The sequence below is a fragment of the Cygnus olor genome, chromosome 4, assembly GCF_009769625.2.
Source record: "Cygnus olor isolate bCygOlo1 chromosome 4, bCygOlo1.pri.v2, whole genome shotgun sequence".
Classification (NCBI taxonomy): Eukaryota; Metazoa; Chordata; class Aves; order Anseriformes; family Anatidae; genus Cygnus; species Cygnus olor.
The window spans coordinates 28,795,226-28,800,645 of NC_049172.1; the positions used below are offsets into that span (position 1 = coordinate 28,795,226).

The 5,420-nt window shown below is 38.4% G+C and overlaps 1 long non-coding RNA gene across 1 annotated transcript; it reads left to right on the forward strand.

Annotated features, from left to right (window-relative positions):
* Positions 1 to 252: 252 nt before the first annotated feature.
* On the forward strand, positions 253 to 3,398 carry LOC121069916. The gene is made up of 3 exons (XR_005819755.1): positions 253 to 789; positions 1,843 to 1,895; positions 3,210 to 3,398. It is a non-coding gene; the product is annotated as an uncharacterized LOC121069916 (long non-coding RNA).
* The last annotated feature ends 2,022 nt before the right edge of the window (positions 3,399 to 5,420 follow it).

Consider the following 5,420-nt stretch of genomic DNA (forward strand, 5'->3'; position numbering starts at 1 on the left):
GGGAAAACACGTGCTGTGCAACAGCAGCTGGGAGAGAGGGGTGAGAACCAGCCCTGCAGGCCCCAAGGTCAGTGCAGCAGGAGGGCAGGAGGTGCTCCAGGCTTGCAGCAGCAGTTCCCCTGCAGCCTGTGGAGAGGCTCCTGGTGGAGCAGGCTGTCCCCCTGCAGCCCATGGGTCCCACATGGAGCAGATCTCCATGCTGCAGCCTGTGGAGCAGCCCCTGGTGGAGCACGGCAGACAATGACTGTGAAGGAGTAGCGGAGAAGAAGCCTCAGGGACTGACCGAAGCCCCCATTCCCCTGCAGTGCTTGTGACGAGGAGCTGAAAGAGGGTGGATGGGGGGAAGGTGTTTTTAGTTTGTCACTGCTCTAATTTGTTAGTAATAGTTAATAAATTACATTAATCTCCCTACACTGAGTCTGTTTTGCCCATGATGATAATTGTTGTGTGATGTCCCTGTCCTGATCTCAGCCCTTGAGTCCTTTCCATGGTATTTTCTCCCCCTTTCCCTTTGAGGAGGGGAGGTGAGAGAGTGATTGTGGTGGAGTTCAGCTGCCCAGCTGGGTGAAACCACCACAGAAGCACACATGGCAAGTGAAGCTTTAGGAATGTATTTCTTTGTGATTGTATGTGTGCTGGTTTTGACAGTCTTTTTCAAAACTGTATTTGCAGGACATTCCTGACAGAGCTGCTTTCATTTGAGCGTTCTTGCCTGAAGCACTTCCAAGCATCCTCAGACTCATTCAAAGCACTGGCATCTTTTCTCTTGCTGGAACCTAGCACGAAAATGTGTGTCAAAGGATGCTCCCACCATAATCTCTCCTTTGTGTTCTGTACAGAATAAGAGAGACTATAAATTGGTTTGGTTCATTAAGCATAGGTTGCAGTCCTGGTTAACTACCAGACAGAGTGGAGATATAATTAGTACAGACACAAATCATGATTGTTGATTCTGTTGGCAGTAAAATATTACTCATAATGCTCATTTATTATAATTACTCTTACTAACCGTATTGATTCCCGGCATACTTAAGGAACAACAATGACAGTCAATATTGTGTAAGGTGCCATACAAAAAGTCATTGCAGAGGCTCTGAATAGCACTGCAAACATACTGCTGTTAAACAAGCCCACTGTTGTTTACAGCACAAATGACTTTGTGGCTTATTTTTCTTAGAGATGGTGTTAGCAGTAGTGTTTATGTGCAATTTTTCTGGAGAAGCTGCTGCTGTTTGTCATTAGTACTTTTGTCTCTTCACATACAGTGTGACAAGAGTGTGTTGGCAATTTTGCTAGTTTACTCTGATTAGCTGTAGGAATTGCATGAGGTTTATCAGCAGATTTTTTTTCTTCCCCATTTCCTTCACTTTCACTCACATGCTTGAATATTCCAAAAAGTATTTAAAAAACACAGAAAAATAAATGTATATCAGCTGATCTTAATCAAACTGGTGTGTGAACATGTGTCGCAATTAAGCAAAACAGTTAACCATTTGACAGACAGATGAAAACCATGCAGAATGTGGGCAGGAGTTGCTCACATGTATGGAACGTATAAAGATATGGATATATCTTTAATTATTTAGATGGGTCCACACTTGGTTTCTATGCAACTCATATGTGCTTAAAATAGATACAACATAAGAATCTCTATCCCTTCTAATATTGCAAAAGAAATAGCTGAAATAGTTTATACAAAGCTGTTTAGTTTGATCTGATTTTTGTTTTATATTTTATTCATGAAAGTCGACTGATTGTGCTTAAACAACCGATTCAGGGAAAAAAAAAGTTAATTGTGCTTACTTTATTGTTAAAGGTGTTTCTTATTTTTTCTACTTGTAGATTCCATGGATTTAGAGACAAATCTGAGAAGACATTGCTTTAATTCCTCTCAGGTTAGTTAGATTTTTTCAATGTTATTTTGAAAAGTTGATCATGTAAATTTTAAAACTCAATATAGACACTGTAAAATAAAGTCATTGTTCAGAGGAGAGCTAGAGAGTGATGTACTCTTGATGAGCTATATGGCACATGCGTATGGAATTTAGTGTTGGTTCAGTTTCTTTTGAAAGATGTGGTTCTTAGAATAAATTGCTGTAGGGGCACTGCCTCTTGTTTCAGCAGTAGTGAGGAAATATTGGCATGAAGGAAGAAGACACACAACGATCAGAGGGCTGGAGCGCCTCTCCTATGAAGGCAGGCTGAAGGATTTGGGGTTGTTCAGCCCGGAGAAGGGAAGGCTTTGGGGAGACCTTATAGCGGCCTTCCATTACCTAAAAGGGGTTTACAGGAAAGCTGTGGAGGGACTCTTTGTCAGGGATTGCAGTGATAGGACAAGGACTAGTGACTTGAAACAAAAAGAGGGGAGATTTAGATTAGACATTAGGAGCAAATTCTTCACTCAGAGGGTGGCGAGGCACTGAAACAAGTTGCCCAAAGAAGCTGTGGCTGCTACATCTCTGGAGGTGTTCGAGGTCAAGTTGGATGGGACCCTGGCAACCTGGTCTAGTGGGAGGTGTCACTATCCAAGGCAGGGGGATTGGAATTAGATGATCTTTAAGGTCCCTTCCAAACCCAAATTGCAAACCTCTTGTTCATTGTTATATGTGTTTTACCGATCTATACTTGAAATGTTTTAATAATGTGTGGTGTAGCACCAAGGGAGAAAATGTATTTCATAGCATTGCAGATCCTAACTGTGACAAGAGAGCAAAAGCTCACAAATGTGTTGTTAAGGTGTGCAGTAGTGACAGCAAAATATTCAGTGACATCTGTTGTAAAGCATTGCTTTTTCTAACCTTTGAAATGAAAGTATAGTCACGACTGTAAGAAACTGAACCAAAAGAGTACTTGCTGGCTAAGACCAGGATATTCACAGTTTTCATATATTTTGTTTTTTATCTTCTGAGTTATTTTCTCTTTGCTATCATCTATCTATCATTTTTCTCCTAGGGATATTGTATTATGAAAATATTCGTATTCTTATCTTTTTTTTCTTGCAATTTATTTTCCTGATAATTGTGCATGTGAAGTACAGATTGCTTCTTGGCAATGTTTTCTTTTGAAAGCATTTTCCATTATTTGTGAATATTTTAGTTATTCTACAATGACATGCTGCCAAACTGAACCTCTTCTTCAAGTTAGAATATTGTATCAGTACTTTTTTTTCTGGTTTGATTCAAAATCTCAAAACTAATTTTTGTTTCCAGATTAATGAGGAGGCTTGACTGTCAGCCCTGAAGCGTCTTCTGGGACATACTCTAGGCTCATCAGTTTGTTTTCGTTTTATAGCAAGATGACAGTGATGAAGTCAATAAGTCAATTATGTCTGTGACCTACAGTTCCTATGAATTCAAGGAGGATGATGTCTTAGTACAGAACTGACAATAAATCTTACATTGTCTTCAACACATTACAGACCGTTTCATGGAGGTCAAGCATTTTTTTATTTTATTCAAAAGCACAAATTGTGTCAAATGAAAGATTTGTGTCCAACGAAACGTTTTGTGAATTCATGTCACCATTGAAATATTGTTTTGAGACTAAATGTCAGCTTAGTGATCTTGATTTTTTTAATATGCTTCTAAAGGACCAAACCATCCATATTAGTTCTTTTTTTAATCCTTTTTTTTTTTCCTTCAGAACACTGCCAAACCCCAGAACCATGTTATTTGTCTAGTTTTGGTTTTGAATGATGAGGTTTCTTTTTTATTATCTCCTTTTCATCGGGTTTATCTTTAGTCTCTTTTTTTGTCCATTTTACAACAGTCTTTTCTCTGGAAACCTACGTAGTAGGTCTGGACTAAGTAATTTCTGCACACTGTGTAGGCACATTCTTACCCAAAATGCCTTTAATTCAGCTGATAATCTTGTGTATGAAAGACTGTTTTTAAGGTCTCCTTTTATTTATTTATTTAAGTTACTGCAAGATATATTTAAGAGTTAAATTTACAATTGTCCAGGTAGCTAAAGGAAATATTAGACCTTTTTGTCTAACACTGGTCAGATGAGATCCTTCATGAAAAAGCTGATGTTTGATGAGATACTATGCTTATGGAGAGACAATATATGTTAAAAATTTTCTATAGTTCGGAAGAGCTAAAGGATCATTGTGTTTCATTATTGTGTTTTTCTTGGATACGTGACAAAGATAAATTTCTAAGAATACATACTTCCAGCTACTTTTTTTTTCCCTTTCAAATTTACTAGCAATTAGTGTTCCATGCATTATTCAAGAGGGAAGACTTATTTTTTCACCTTTGTCACAGAAGCATCTCTTAGCCTGTATAGGCTATAGAACGTTTTCTGGACTTTTTTTTTTCTGGAATCACTACTGTGAGTCACCTTTAAAGAGAATTATATAGTAAAATGTGACTCCTGAATTTTGTGTGACTTCTGTCTGAACCCATGAACATCATTTATGCTTCCTTTCTGTTTCAGTCAGAAATTCTGTCTAGGAAAACTTCAGCTATTTACCTAGGATTTCCTGAGCTCTTGAACAAGCTATGATTGAGCTGCTGGACAAATGGCTACTTGATATGTGCAGAGCACTTTTTGATGCAGGCAAGGAGTTAGACTGATGCATTTCTAATCTACTCTGTCTATATTAGGCAGCTGATGTGTGCAAGTGTGGTAAATCAGACAAATAACATTGAATTTATTGTGTAGGAGCAGTGAATCATCAGACTCGCTCTGCAAAGCTATGAATTAAAGAGCAAATAAGTATGGTTATTTTCATGGATGCAGGCAAAGAAAATCTGAGGGAAAATAATGTGTGAATATTGATGATTTTACTATATTTTTCTTTTATTATACAGAGGTGCACAAGATTGTATGTACGTGTGTTGAGTATTTTTTCCAGGAAGAGTAGGTAGAACTTCAATTTGAAAAGATGCAGAAAGATTACCAGCAAACCATATGGTTTGCACAGAATTCACAATCAAAACCACCATGCAGTTCTTCAGCTACTGCCACTGGATACCTACTTGGGGTGACATGGAGCAACTTGTTCATTTTTCGAAGCTATCAAAGGATTGCCATTTCCTTAAATTTATTTTCAGGTATGCATCTCATTCAACTGCACTAGTGCTCCCTGCACAATGCAGCAGTGTTACTCAGTAACTGCTCAGACCAAGGCGTAAAGTAAATCTGGATCTTCCAGTGCCTGGCTTCTGACTGATGAGTACCCTGTAATGGGAACCACTGCATAAGGGTACAATCCTTCCTAAAGCACTCCTGCAATAACTTCTTAAGCTTGCAATCCTCAGACATAACGTAAAATGTTTTAGTGAAAACAAGAAAAGAGGATAGATCCACATAAACAATGCACTTCAGTATAGAACTAAATGGTAAAAGGGAAATTATTTTGTACCTGTGGAAGTATATCACCCTAGAAACAAGAAAAGGGCTGTGAAGACTGA